The following is a 16,380-nucleotide window of genomic DNA, read 5'->3' on the forward strand; positions in this document are numbered from 1 at the left end:
ACCATGTCCCAACAAGGCTGCAACGTCATGGTTAGAGAGCTGGTATTAGAGGGGCAAAGGTTTAAAAGTAATATCAGGAAGTATTACTTTACTGAGAGAGTAGTGGATGCATGGAATAGCCTTCCTGCAGAAGTGGTAGCTGTAAATACAGTGAAGGAGTTTAAGCATGCATGGGATAGGCATAAGGCTATCCTTCATATAAGATAGGGCCGGGGGCTATCCATAGTATTCAGTATATTGGGCAGACTAGATGGGCCAAATGGTTCTTATCTGCCGACACATTCTATGTTTCTATGGTAGGCCCCTTTAGGGTTCCTGAAGGTGTGAAAATGACCTCAGCAAAGTATATAGAGTTTCTGACTGACCACTTTCTTGCATGGTGCAAAATGAAGTCATTTTGCACCATGTCATTGGCTGCTTTGGGCATAAAAAGAGAGAAACTCATGGTGGGACCACCATTCTCCCTTGACCTCAAGTATCCTCAAGCAAAAGATCTATGATGGTGGGAGGCAGTTTACATCAAAACAGCAGCTCTGGGAGGCTATTCTGACATCCTGCAAGGAAATTCAAGCAGAAAATCTCCAAAAACTCACAAGTTCAATAGATGCAAGAATTGTGAAGGCGATATCAGAGAAGGGGTCCTATGTTAACTTGTAATTTGGCCTGTTAAGATGTTTTTGATTGAAATAGCTTTTGATTTCAGTAAATGTGACGGCTTAATCCTGCTAATTCAACAAATGACCATTTTCCGTTTTTTACAGCCTATAAAATGTTTTAAACTCTGTTATGCAAAATAATTTGGAATAGTGCATTTTGAATTTTTCGATTTGTGAAAAAATACTGTAATCATTGGGAGTTTTTTTCAATAAAATTTGATTTATACTCTAATGGTTGATGACTTGAAAATTATACAGACTGTCATTTGCATCGACCATTTAGGAAAATCAGAGAAAAATATAATTTGCATAATAATTTGGAACATGGTGTATAGAAACATAGAAACATAGAATGTGTCGGCAGATAAGAACCATTTGGCCCATCTAGTCTGCCCAATATACTAAGTACTATGGATAGCCCCTGGCCCTATCTTATATGAAAGATGGCCTTATGCCTATCCCATGCATGCTTAAACTCCTTCACTGTATTTGCAGCTACCACTTCTGCAGGAAGGCTATTCCATGCATCCACTACTCTCTCAGTAAAGTAATACTTCCTGATATTATTTTTAAACCTTTGCCCCTCTAATTTAAAACTATGTCCTCTTGTAGCAGTTTTTCTTCTTTTAAATATTCTCTCCTCTTTTACCTTGTTGATTCCCTTTATGTATTTAGAAGTTTCTATCATATCCCCTCTGTCTCGTCTTTCTTCCAAGCTATACATGTTAAGGTCCTTTAATATTTCCTGTTAAGTTTTATCCTGCAATCCATGTACTAGTTTAGTAGCTCTTCTCTGAACTCTCTCCAAAGTATCAATTTCCTTCTGGAGATATGGTCTCCAGTACTGAGCACAATACTCCAAATGAGGTCTCACTAGTGCTCTGTAGAGCGGCATGAGCACCTCCCTCTTTCTACTAGTAATGCCTCTCCCTATACACCCAAGCATTCTGCTAGCATTTCCTGCTGCTCTATGACATTGTCTGCCTACCTTTAAGTCTTCTGAAATAATGACCCCTAAATCCCTTTCCTCAGATACTGAGGTTAGGACTGTATCACTGATTTTATATTCTGCTCTTGGGTTTTTGCGCCCCAGGTGCATTATTTTGCACTTATCCACATTAAATTTTAGTTGACAGATTTTTGACCATTCCTCTAGTTTTCCTAAATCCTTTTCCATTTGGTGTATCCCTCCAGGAACATCAACCCTGTTACAAATCTTTGTGTCATCAGCAAAAAGACACACCTTACCATCAAGGCCTTCTGCAATTTCGCTGATAAAGATATTAAACAATATGGGTCCCAGAACAGATCCCTGAGGTACCCCACTGGTAACAAGACCTTGGTCTGAATATACTCCATTGACTACAACCCTCTGTTGTCTGTCCCTCAGCCACTGCCTAATCCATTCAACAATATGGGAGTCCAAGCCCAAAGACTGCAATTTATTGATAAGCCTCCTGTGTGGGACAGTATCGAAAGCCTTACTGAAGTCTAGATAAGCGATTTCTACTGCACCTCCGCCATCTATTGTTTTAGTCACCCAATCAAAAAAATCAATAAGATTAGTTTGACATTATCTCCCTGAAGTAACCCCATGCTGTTTTTCATCTTTCAATCCATGGGATTTTAGATGTTCCACAATCCTCTCCTTAAGTATGGTTTCCATTAATTTCCCCACTATTGATGTCAGGCTTACTGGCCTATAGTTGCCCGATTCCTCCCTACTACCTTTCTTGTGAATCGGCACAACATTTGCTATTTTCCAATCTTCTGGGACGACTCCTGTTGCCAGTGATTGGTTAAATAAATCTGTTAATGGTGTATGTTCACGTCAAATTATTTACGCCATTTCCCAGTCACCATAAATATGTTCACTATATTGTACAGGTTATTATAACAATTTTACTGCAGGCCAGTGGAGTACAGGCCCCAAAAATTATGCATTCAGTGGACAGAAAAAAACAAGTATGTGGCTGGAGGCAGTGCCATCTTAAGAGCATTATAGGCCCCCGGGCAATACAGTGCACTGGGGCCCTGTCTACACAATCACGCACTAGAATAAAAATGCAAATTATCAATAAGGCGATATTTATTGGGCATTTCCTCTTGTGGATTTTCCCCAGCAGTAGGATCAGGTAATGATACCATTGGTATTTCTGCTGGAATTGGAGTGCATGTAGATGTGGATGCTACATCTGGAGGAGCAGAACTACTGGCTGACGTTGCACCTGGATTGAGCCAAGATGTTAGTTTTGGAAGTTTGCACATTTTCTCTTTCTCCTCTGCAGCCTTTTTCCTCTTCTGTGCTCCACTCAAAACATTACGTTTCATTTCTGCACTAAAGGTTATTTTCACCAACACGTAATAAACTTTATTTTTCCTCACCTTTTTTACACTTCCTCGAACGAGTGGCAACTCTAAGATTGCTATATAAGGGGGACACATAAGATATTACAGTCAAAACTTGAGGGGCACTAATAACTTAAAGTGGATGTAAACCCAAACATTTTTTTTTTTTGTGATGTCACAATGTAGAGTACCCAGGCAGTACACACGCCACTCCAACATTAATACCCACCAGCACCAGCAGTACCCACACCAGCATTACCCACCAGCACCAGAGTGTGTGTACATTTATATATATATCTATATTTATTTCATTTTTTTAGTTGTATGATTAAAGTGGATGTAAACCCCCAAGTATGCAGTATAGCACCCTATAGTATACAGCACCACACAGTATGCAGTATAGCACCCTATAGTATACAGCACCACACAGTATGCAGTATAGCACCCTATAGTATACAGCACCACACAGTATGCAGTATAGCACCCTATAGTATACAGCACCACACAGTATGCAGTATAGCACCCTATAGTATACAGCACCACACAGTATGCAGTATAGCACCCTATAGTATACAGCACCACACAGTATGCAGTATAGCACCCTATAGTATACAGCACCACACAGTATGCAGTATAGCACCCTATAGTATACAGCACCACACAGTATGCAGTATAGCACCCTATAGTATACAGCACCACACAGTATGCAGTATAGCACCCTATAGTATACAGCACCACACAGTATGCAGTTTAGCACCCCACACTATACAGTACCCCACAGTATATAGTAGAGCAGTATAGACCCCCACACTATACAGCACCTCACTGTATACAGCACCCCAAACTATACACGATACAGCCCCCCACACTATACAGTACAGCACTCTACACTATACCGCACCCACAGTATACAGCCCCCCACACTATACAGTACAGCAGTATAGCACTCCACCCACTATACAGCCCCCCCCCCACACTATACAGGCCCCCCACACTATACAGGCCCCCCACACTATACAGCCCACCACACAGTATACAGGCCACCCCCCCCCCACACACAGTATACAGCCCACCACACAATATACAGCCCATTACACAATATATAGCCCACCACACAATATACAGCCCACCACACAGTATACAGGCCCCCACACAGTATACAGCCCCCCACACAGTACACAGCACCCCACTATACAGTAGTTTACAGTATATTAAAATAACAACCCCATGTCACCTTTTTCTGATGTAATCTTTACACAGAAAAGCTCCACAGTTAACTTCTGCAACACTCCTGATAGGACCTGTGATGACTTCATAGCCATGTGACCAGTAATTGCTAGGTTACTGGTCACATGGTAATGATGTCATTAAGGTCCTAGATCAAAACTCATTAAGGTCCTAGAATTAAGATCATTAACACAGTACGATCATGATGCCTGTGTAGCCGACAGCCTGACACCCGGGGCAGTAGCTAGCAGGGCTCAAGAGGCAGCTGCCTTGGGCCCCCCCAGGAGCAACTGGGCCCAGGGCAGCTGCCCCTTTTGCCCCTTGGTAAAGACGGCCCTGGCGGCAACGCTGCTAAATGACGGTTGGGAAGTTGGCTGGTGGGTTCACTGGGCAGGCGGGCCCCCAGGCAAGTGGGGTCCCCGGGCAACTGCCCAGCGTGCCCATTCGAAAAGACGGCCCTGGCTGGAGGTAGATTACACTGTCATTTGATATCAATTTTACAGCAGGCCAGTGGAGTACAGGCCCCAAAAATTATGCATTCACCTGACAGAAAAGAACAAGTTATTATGTGGCTGAAGGTATATTAGACAGTCAGTGGATAACAATTTTACTTTAGGCCAGTATAGGCCCCAAAAATTAGGCATTCACCTGACAGAAAAGAACTAGTGATTATGTGTCTGGAGGTGCATTAGGCGGTCACAGGATAAAAAATTTACTGTAGGCCACTGGAGTAGAGGCCCCAAAAATTAGGCATTCACCTGACAGAAAAGGCCTTTTATGCCACTGTATATACATAAGACAAGGACCTTTCTTTGTTCTGGGTGGTGGCGGATATGTGTAGGCTGGCATGAGGAAATTAAATTACACTTGGTCGTCACAGGTGTTGAACTCTTCCAAGATCCATGCCTAATTCATTTTTAGAAATGTGAGGTAGTCCACACCGTCGTAAGCTAGGCGAGTGCGCTTATCGGTCATGATCCCCCCTGCTGCGCTGAACGTCCTTTCGGACAGGACACTTGACGAGGGGCAAGCCAAGATTTCCATGGCAAATTGTGCTAGCTCTGGCCACAGGTCAAGCCTGCACACCCAGTAGTCCAGGGGTTCCTTGCTTCTCAGAGCGTCCAAATCGGCCGTTAACCCGATGTAGTCGGACACCTGTCGGCCTAGGCATTCCCTGAGGCTGGATCTGGATGGATTGGGTGCAAGCATGATCTCATATCCGAAGTGACCAACACATCTTCAAACCGCCCCCATCTTGTAGGTGCGGTAGGATTGGTACCCGCACCTGTTTCGCTGTGGGTGGAAATTTCTCTGCCGGCGCCCGCCACAGCAGAATGCAGCATCTCTCGCAGCAAGGCCTGGAAATGCTGCATTCTGACAGCCCTCCATGATGCTTGTAACATGTCCGCCATTTTGTGTTTGTACCGGGGTCTAAGTACGTTGCCACCCAGTACTTGTCCTTGCCCTTTATGCTTTTTATATGGGGGTCCCTCTTCAAACACTGGAGCATGAAGGCCCCCGTTTGCACTAAAGTGGAAGCGGTCGGTGGAGCGCCCTGGCTCCTGCTCATCGCCCAGGATAATGTCGTCCTCGGTCTCCTCCCCCCAGCAACGGATAACACCAGGGATCCCTGAAAAGTTCCCCTCAAAGCCTGCTCTTCTTGCTACTCCTCCCCCCAGCCACCATCCTCCTCTGACTCCTCTTCAGACTCCTGATGACTTGTCTCAGATGGAGTAGCCCCCCCGGGAATTCATTCAGCATTGCGACTTCCTCATCTTCCAGCTCCTGCTCCTCGACGGCTTGATCAATGACACAACGCAATGCACACTCCAGAAAGAAGGCGTAAGGTACGATGCCACTGATGGTTCCCTGGCTGCAGCAGCCTATCAAGCATATACAAGGTGGAGTTCTAGTGCGTCGGGCTGTCACAAATCAGACGTCTGACAGGCAGGTGGTGTTGCCGCTGAACGTCAGCAAGGCGAGCCATGGCCGTGTAAGATCTTCTGAGGTATTTTGCGAACGAATCGCTGCAAGTTCAGGACGTGTGCCATGCACGGCAAAAGTGTCATTTTGCCCTGTTTCAGCGCGCACAGCAGATTGGCACCATTGTCGCACACCACTTTACCAACTGTCAAATTGAGCAGGGTTAGCCACTGATCGGCCTGTGACCGCAGAGCTGAAAGCAGTGCAGGACCGTTGTGGCTTTTGGCTTCCAGGCACAACAGCCGCAGCACAGCATGGCAACGTCTCACCTGACACGTCGAATAGGTTCTGGGGAGCTTGGGGGGTGCAGTGGAAGAGGCGGTAGCAGTGGAAAAGGAGGAGTCAGCCGAGGAGGAGACAGAGGTTGAGTAGGAGGAGGAGAAGAAGAAGCAGGCCTGCATGCAATCCATGGTGGTAACACCAAATCCACACGGGTGCCACAGGTTACATGAATGATGGCCATCAGAAGGTTCACCCAGTGGGCAGTAAAAGTTATGTACCTTCCCTGCCTGTGTTTGCCAGACCACGTGTCTGTGGTCAGATGTATCTTGGCACCGACACTGTGTGCCAGAGATATATTAACTTGCCGCTGAACATGGCCATATAGCTCTGGGATGCCCTTCTGGGAGAAATATTTCCTTCTGGGGACCTTCCATTGCGGTGTGCCAAAGGCCACAAATTTTCTAAAGGCCTCCGAGTCCACCAATTTATATGGCAGTAGTTGGCAGGCTAGCAGTTCCGACAAGCCAGCGGTCAGCCGTTGGGCAAGAGGATTATCCGGCGTCATAATTTTTTTACGCTCAAACATTTGGGCCACGGAAGCCTGCCTTGTGCCAGATGAACGCAACGGCCGCACGGTGGAAGGTGGAGGACAAATGGCAGGACAGAGGAGAAGGAGAAAAGGCAGGACGTGGAGCACTGGGAGTGTGGCTTTGTGGGTTCTGAGAGCGTTGCTCCCACTGGGCTCGGTGATGGGAGGCCAGGTGCCTTCTTAAGGCGGTCGTCCCTAGGCGAGTGTTGGGCTTACCGCGACTTATGCGTTGACAGCACAAGCTGTAGATGGTAACACTATTGTCAGCAGCTGACATGTTAAAAAAAGCCCACACTGCGGAGCCATGTGCCGGTGTTCTGGGAGCACAAGATGTGACCGTGCATGGTGGATTGTTCGCTCCAGACACATTTGCAGTCTGCTTTTTGCCTCCTGCGCACTGCGAGTTCTGCCTGCTTCTCCTCCCTATCTGCTGCTCCGTTTCTCCCTCTGAACTCCCCTCCTCTTCCGCTCTTGTGGGCACCCACGTGACGTCCATTGACACGTAATCATCGTCACCTTCACCACCACTGACATTAGAGATCTCGGAGTAGGCAGCAACAGCGGGGACCACCCTCCTTGGGCTGATCTGGGTACTGTCGTCAGACCGCAGGGTGGCAGCCGTTGCTACCTCCTCTTCCTCATCCGATGCCAAGAATGGCTGCACATTGGTATGGTCTGGGAATGGATGGGAAAATAATTCCTCTGACTCGAGTGGAGGGGCTATGGTGGTGGTGGTGTCTTTGGGGGTGCACACAGCAGAGAGTGAGGAGGGTGCAGATACAGAGGATGAGGAGGGTGCAGAAGCGGAAGGCTGAGTGTGCCACTCAACCAACTCTTATGCGTCCTTTGACATAATCGCACACACCTTCTCCAACTTCCCACTTAGTGCCTGGTGTACCTGCCCGACCCCTACCACCCCTGCGGAACGGCCTGCCTCTTCCTCTGCCTGTCATTTTCAAAATGACCCTGTGCCAAAGTCACTAGAGAAGAGCAGTATTTGTGAAAGCAGGTATATCTCAGGCCTCAATCAGTATTTTGTGGAAGCCGGTGTATCGCAGGCCTCAATCAATATTTGGTGGAAGCAGGTCTATTGCACCCCTCAATCAGTATTTTGTGGAAGCAGGTATATAAAACCCCTTAATCAGTATTTTGCAGAAGCAGGTATATCCCACCCCTCAATCAGTATTTTGTGGAAACGGGTATATAGAACACCTGAATCAATATTTGGTGGAAGCAGGTATATCAAACCCCTCAATCAGTATTTTGTGAAAGCAGGTATATAGAACCCCTTAATCAGTATTTTGTAGAAGCAGGTATATTGCAACACTCAATCAGTATTTTGTAGAAAGATGTATATAGAACACCTGAATCAATATTTGATGGAAGCAGGTATATCACACCTCTCAATCAGTATTTTGTGGAAGCCGGTGTATCGCAGGCCTCAATCAATATTTGGTGGAAGCAGGTATATCGCACCCCTCAATCAGTATTTTGTGGCAGCACGTATATCGCACCCCTCAATCAGTATTTTGTGGAAGCAGGTATATATTACCCATTAATCCGTATTTTGTAGAAGCAGGTATATCGCACCCCTCAATCTGTATTTTGTGGAAACAGGTATATAGAACACCTTAATCAATATTTTGTGGAAGCCGGTATATCGCACCCCTCAATCTATATTTTGTGGAAGCAGGTATATCACACTAGTTGCAATTAGTTATTCCAATAGCGTTTGTCCCTCTATATAGCTGCGGTATTGCAGCAGAACCTCACACAACTGCTGCACAATACAAATGCACTATAATATACTTTCTATGTTAGAAAGTATATTATAAGTATATCACACCCCTCAGTAAGTCACACCTATCGATAGCACACCTTTACCAGTCCTTAAAAGGACTTTTGTGACCTTATTAGCTAGCGTTTGGTGTCCCTAACAGTCTGTCCCTGCTCCACAAAGCAACCTCTCCCTACACTGGCAAAACACAGAATGTAAAATGGCTGCCATATCGGGTTCTGTTATAGGGTGGGGGTGTGTCCATGTGCTAAAACGTCTCAATTGGCTGTCCTGTCCCACCTGATGGATGTGTCATGGGTCAAAGTTCGGCGCAATGCAAAAGAATATGGCGCATGCGAACATTGCCATATGTTCGCATGTTCGGCGAATCGCGAACGAGCAAAGTTTGCTATGAAATGACCGCCAGGCGAACCGCAAGGCCATCTCTAGTTGCCAGATACTTCTGGGGCTGTATATACATAAGGAATCTATAGGATTAGTGAGGGATAATCCAACCTGACCCATGCCTTTCCTTGATAGAGATGTTGCAGGATTGTTTGACTGCCTGCCAATGTCTGTTTATGGCAGTAGAGGACTGAAAATGGGGTAATAAGGCCTCTTACCATATGCTTTTTTTATGTACTCTTTTTAAAACCTTTAATTCATTACCTTTTCCATTTTATAGTGGATGAGCCTCTGCTTTTTTCACCTGTGTTTCTTGCAGCCACCACTAGTGAGAACAATATTTCCCATTGAACAAAAAGCAGTATACATCTGTATACAAAGAGCTCCCCCTAGTGGTGTGTTTTTTTTAAATAATTATTATTATTATAAATATTAGAAGTTGGGAATTAACCACCTCAGCCTCTATAGCTCAAACACCCTTAAAGACCAGGCCACTTTTTACACTTCTGACCTACCCTACTTTCACCGGTTATTGCTCGGTCATGCAACTTACCACCCAAATGAATTTTACCTCCTTTTCTTCTCACTAATAGAGCTTTCATTTGGTGGTATTTCATTGCTGCTGACATTTTTACTTTTTTTGTTATTAATCGAAATGTAACGATTTTTTTGCAAAAAAATGACATTTTTCACTTTCAGTTGTAAAATTTTGCAAAAAAAACGACATCCATATATAAATTTTTCTCTAAATTTATTGTTCTACATGTCTTTGATAAAAAAAAAATGTTTGGGTAAAAAAAAAATGGTTTGGGTAAAAGTTATAGCGTTTACAAACTATGGTACAAAAATGTGAATTTCCGCTTTTTGAAGCAGCTCTGACTTTCTGACCACCTATCATGTTTCCTGAGGTTCTACAATGCCCAGACAGTACAAACACCCCACAAATGACCCCATTTCGGAAAGTAGACACCCTAAGGTATTCGCTGATGGGCATAGTGAGTTCATAGAACTTTTTATTTTTTGTCACAAGTTAGTGGAAAATGATGATTTTTTAAATTATTTATTTTTTTCTTACAAAGTCTCATATTCCACTAACTTGTGACAAAAAATAAAAACTTCTATGAACTCACTATGCCCATCAGCGAATACCTGGGGTGTCTTCTTTCCAAAATGGGGTCACTTGTGGGGTAGTTATACTGCCCTGGCATTCTAGGGGCCCAAATGTGTGGTAAGTAGTTTGAAATCAAAATGTGTAAAAAATGACCTGTGAAATCCGAAAGGTGCTCTTTGGAATGTGGGCCCCTTTGCCCACCTAGGCTGCAAAAAAGTGCCACACATGTGGTATCGCCGTACTCAGGAGAAGTTGGGGAATGTGTTTTGGGGTGTCATTTTACATATACCCATGCTGGGTGAGATAAATATCTTGGTCAAATGCCAACTTTGTATAAAAAAATGGGAAAAGTTGTCTTTTGCTGAGATATTTCTCTCACCCAGCATGGGTATATGTAAAATGACACCCCAAAACACATTCCCCAACTTCTCCTGAGTACGGAGATACCACATGTGTGACACTTTTTTGCAGCCTAGGTGGGCAAAGGGGCCCATATTCCAAAGAGCACCTTTCGGATTTCACCGGTCATTTTTTACACATTTTGATTTCAAACTTCTTACCACACATTTGGGCCCCTAGAATGCCAGGGCAGTATAACTACCCCACAAGTGACCCCATTTTGGAAAGAAGACACCCCAAGGTATTTCGTGATGGGCATAGTGAGTTCATGAAAGTTTTTATTTTTTGTCACAAGTTAGTGGAATATGAGACTTTGTAAGGGAAAAAAAATCATCATTTTCCACTAACTTGTGACAAAAAATAAAAAATTCTAGGAACTCGCCATGCCCCTCACGGAATACCTTGGGGTGTCTTCTTTCCAAAATGGGGTCACTTGTGGGGTAGTTATACTGCCCTGGCATTCTAGGGGCCCAAATGTGTGGTAAGGAGTTTGAAATCAAATTCTGTAAAAAATAGCCGGTGAAATCCGAAAGGTGCTCTTTGGAATGTGGGCCCCTTTGCCCACCTAGGCTGTAAAAAAAGTGTCACACATGTGGTATCTCCGTACTCAGGAGAAGTTGGGGAATGTGTTTTGGGGTGTCATTTTACATATACCCATGCTGGGTGAGATAAATATCTTGGTCAAATGCCAACTTTGTATAAAAAAATGGGAAAAGTTGTCTTTTGCCAAGATATTTCTCTCACCCAGCATGGGTATATGTAAAATGACACCCCAAAACACATTCCCCAACTTCTCCTGAGTATGGAGATACCACATGTGTGACACTTTTTTGCAGCCTAGGTGGGCAAAGGGGCCCACATTCCAAAGAGCACCTTTCGGATTTCACCGGCCATTTTTTACAGAATTTGATTTCAAACTCCTTACCACACATTTGGGCCCCTAGAATGCCAGGGCAGTATAACTACCCCACAAGTGACCCCATTTTGGAAAGAAGACACCCTAAGGTATTCGCTGATGGGCATAGTGAGTTCCTAGAATTTTTTATTTTTTGTCACAAGTTAGTGGAAAATGATGATTTTTTTCCCCTTACAAAGTCTCATATTCCACTAACTTGTGACAAAAAATAAAAACTTCATTTTCCACTAACTTGTGACAAAAAATATAAAATTCTAGGAACTCTCCATGCCCCTCACGGAATACCTTGGGGTGTCTTCTTTCCAAAATGGGGTCACTTGTGGGGTAGTTATACTGCCCTGGCATTTTCCAGGGGCCCTAATGTGTGGTAAGTAGGTAAATGACCTGTGAAATCCTAAAGGTGCTCTTTGGAATGTGGGCCCCTTTGCCCACCTAGGCTGCAAAAAAGTGTCACACATGTGGTATCGCCGTATTCAGGAGAAGTTGGGCAATGTGTTTTGGGGTGTCTTTTTACATATACTCATGCTGGGTGAGAGAAATATCTCAGCAAAAGACAACTTTTCCCATTTTTTTATACAAAGTTGGCATTTGACCAAGATATTTATCTCACCCAGCATGGGTATATGTAAAATGACACCCCAAAACACATTGCCCAACTTCTCCTGAGTACGGCGATACCAGATGTGTGACACCTTTTTGCAGCCTAGATGCGCAAAGGGGCCCACATTCCTTTTGAGGGCATTTTTAGACATTTGGATCCCAGACTTCTTCTTATGCTTTAGGGCCCCTAGAATGCCAGGGCAGTATAAATACCCCACATGTGACCCCATTTTGGAAAGAAGACACCCCAAGGTATTCAATGAGGGGCATGGCGAGTTCATATAAATTTTTTTTTTTGGCACAAGTTAGCGGAAATTGATTTTATTTATTTTTTTCTCACAAAGTCTCCCTTTCCGCTAACTTGGGACAAAAATTTCAATCTTTCATGGACTCAATATGCCCCTCACAGAATACCTGGGGGTGTCTTCTTTCCGAAATGGGGTCACATGTGGGGTATTTATACTGCCCTGGCATTCTAGGGGCCCTAAAGCGTGAGAAGAAGTCTGAAATCTAAATGTCAAAAAAATTTTACGCATTTGGATTCCGTGAGGGGTATGGTGAGTTCATGTGAGATTTTATTTTTTTACACAAGTTAGTGGAATATGAGACTTTGTAAGAAAAAAAAAATTTCCGCTAACTTGGGCCAAAAAAATGTCTGAATGGAGCCTTACAGGGGGGTGATCAATGACAGGGGGGTGATCAGGGAGTCTATATGGGGTGATCACCCCCCTGTCATTGATCACCCCCCTATAAGGCTCCATTCAGATGTCCGTATGTGTTTTGCGGATCCGATCCATGTATCCGTGGATCCATAAAAATCATACGGACATCTGAATGCAGCCTTACAGGGGGGTGATCAATGACAGGGGGGTGATCAGGGAGTCTATATGGGGTGATCACCCCCCCTGTAAGGCTCCATTCAGACGCCCGTATATGTTTTGCGGATCCGATCCATCTATCAGTGGATCCGTAAAAATCATGCGGACGTCTGAATGGAGCTTTACAGGGGGGTGATCAATGACAGGGGGGTGATCAGGGAGTCTATATGGGGTGATCACCACAGTCATTGATCACGCCCCTGTAAGGCTCCATTCAGACGTCCGTATGCGTTTTGTTTATCCGATCCATCTATCAGTGGATCCGTAAAAATCATGCGGACGTCTGAATGGAGCTTTACAGGGGGGTGATCAATGACAGGGGGGTAATCAATGACAGGGGGGTGATCAGGGAGTCTATATGGGGTGATCACCACAGTCATTGATCACGCCCCTGTAAGGCTCCATTCAGACGTCCGTATGCGTTTTGTGGATCCGATCCATCTATCAGAGGGCTTCCAAAATCATGCGGACGTCTGAATGGAGCTTTACAGGGGGGTGATCAATGACAGGGGGGTAATCAATTACAGGGGGGTGATCAGGGAGTCTATATGGGGTGATCAGTGGTGATCAAGGGTGATCAAGGGTGAATAAGGGGTTAATAAGTGACAGGGGGGGGGGGTGTAGTGTAGTGGTGCTTGGTGCAACATATTACTGAGCTACCTGTGTCCTCTGGTGGTCGATCCAAACAAAGGGGACCACCAGAAGACCAGGTAGCAGGTATATTAGATGCTGTTATCAAAACAGCGTCTAATATACCTGTTAGGGGTTAAAAAAAATCACATCTCCAGCCTGCCAGCGAACGATCGCCGCTGGCAGGCTGGAGATCCACTCGCTTACCTTCTGATCCTGTGAACGCGCGCGCCTGTGTGCGCGCGTTCACAGGAAATCTCGCGTCCCGCGAGAGGACGCGCCGGCGCGTCCAGGCGGAATGAATCAACCACCTCCAGGATGCGTCGCTGCTTTCGGCGGTCTGGAGGTGGTTAATGGGAATCTGTTACCTATCCAACTGTCTGCATAGACATACATAGGGGGGAATTTATCATAAGGAGAATATTTGAAGTCAGTTTTGCTTGAGTCTGTGTTGGAGTACTTTGTACCACATCTATCAAATGTCACAGGTTGTTTGATAAATTTGGCTTGTCCTTAAACCTAACAGTGATGGCCAGTTCGCAGTGTTCGCCAGCAAACACATGCGGGCTGCCATCTTTAGTAAGGTAGACTCACCCGTCCGGCGATGCACAGGTAAGTCCTTACCTGTGCCTGTGCGGGGAGCCGGTCTGAAATCAAACGCAGTCACCGGGAGCGGGCAGTTCCGAGAACAGCCCGATGAAGGCCTCCGGCGGCTGTTTTCGGAACTGCCTGCTCCCTGTGACTGCGTTTGATTTCAGACCGGCTCCCGGCACAGGCACAGGTAAGGGCTTACCTGTGCATCGCCGGACGGGTGAGTCTACCTTACTAAAGATGGCAGCCCGCATGTGTTCGCTGGCGAACACTGCGAACTGGCCATCACTGAAACCTAACACTTCTATCTAGAGAAGCTCCTCCAGTTTTCCTACTCTACGCTCCTCCTGGAGTGAGATTGCGACTTTTTTGCAACTTTTTAAAAAAAGTTGCAATGATAAATCTGGAGTGAAACTCATTAACATAGCTAGCCACACCGAGTTTTCTACCCACATTACAAAACTGGAGTGAGTGATGTAAAAATGCAAAAAGTAAAAAAAAAATCGCAATACCTTACATTTTGCGCAAGCGAGTGCAAAAAAGTCGCAAAAGCCTTAGTTTTTGACTCTAGAATTCTGGAGTGAAGGTATGATAAATCAGGTCCATAGAGTTGTCTCCTAGAAAGGCATTATGTTCTCTAGCAAAGACATAGAATAAAATAAAAAAGTGAGCTGGGTTTCTCGCACAATCCCTACCAGGTTGATTTATTTGTGGTTCGTGTCCTAATAAAATGAGATGGGCTGGTTTATATAGAGCTCCTGGCACCCTGGAAAGCTGCTTTCTGTCTACAGGGTGAGCATGGTGGAACAGACACATATTTTTAGAAACCTTCTAAATTCTGTGCATTGTTTCCACATTCCATGGCTGAAAATGTCCATAACGAAATCTCCGAGTTGCTGCCGGCCACACAGTCATCGAGGATTGTGTCTTAGATTTTGTGTTTCACTAGAAGAATGAAATCTCACATTTCTTATGAATGGACCCAAGTCAGTGTTAATTCCTGGTATTGTTTGGTGGAGGGAAGAAGTGACTGCCAACCCCACACGGCAGCTCACCACTTTCACAGAGAGAAAAAGGGGCATCAATGCGCTACGGCACACTTTTGTTTCCTGCCATATCTGTCCCTATATACAATAAAGCCACATATCCCACTGCATAAAGTTCACCCACATGAGCCCCATAAATGGCAGCTGCATGCCCCCATACAGGGGTGTAACTACCATAGCGGCAGACCATGTGACTGCTATGGGGTCCAGGGGAAGAGGGGGCCCAGTCTTCGCTGGGATTATCTCCTCTCCTACTGGAGGTGAAAACTTAGTGAAGACTCTACCCTCTAAAGGAACAACTTTTAGCAAATGAGGCAGTGGAAAATGGCCCAAGGGTTTAGGTAAAAACCCTTCTGACCTGTGTGAGGGGCCTAGTTTGATCCTTGCTATGGGGCCCTTACTTCTCTGTGTATGCCACTGCCCCCATACAAAGTGACTGTCGCATGTCCTTCATGTACAGTTCAGCCATACCCTCCCTTGACTGCAAACCACAACTTCCCCTCCCTATCTACAATACTCAATACTCGCTATGGTCTTCAGCCTCATCCCGCTGTCTCTAGAGGAGGAGGCAGTGATGGCGCCATCATCCATCATGATATTGTCCTAATTATTGTAGCTTTACAAATTCTGATGGGTCTGACTCACAAAACCTTTTACAAAGGGAGTTACTCCCAGGATTATGGGAATGAACCTGGAGTCTGAGACAATCCCACTGAATCCAAGACCCTTGTGGGATTTGCAGACACGCAAAGTGATGGATAGTAGTTCAGGACAAATGATGGAAATGTAGTAGAGTCCATGTAATGTTAAGCAGCACCCTCTTATACTTCAGGATGGTGCACGCCTTGTTGGACCCATGTTCACATGCCCAGCGGTAATCCACCTGCTGATTATATTCTAGTTCTTCACATCCATTAAGTGTATGGATCTCCTCTGATGTACTACTCCTCTGCTTTGATAAATTGGCACATTGGGGTCATTTACTAAAGACCGATGGTTTT

This window comes from Bufo bufo, chromosome 6, assembly GCF_905171765.1.
Source record: "Bufo bufo chromosome 6, aBufBuf1.1, whole genome shotgun sequence".
In the NCBI taxonomy this organism is placed as follows: Eukaryota; Metazoa; Chordata; class Amphibia; order Anura; family Bufonidae; genus Bufo; species Bufo bufo.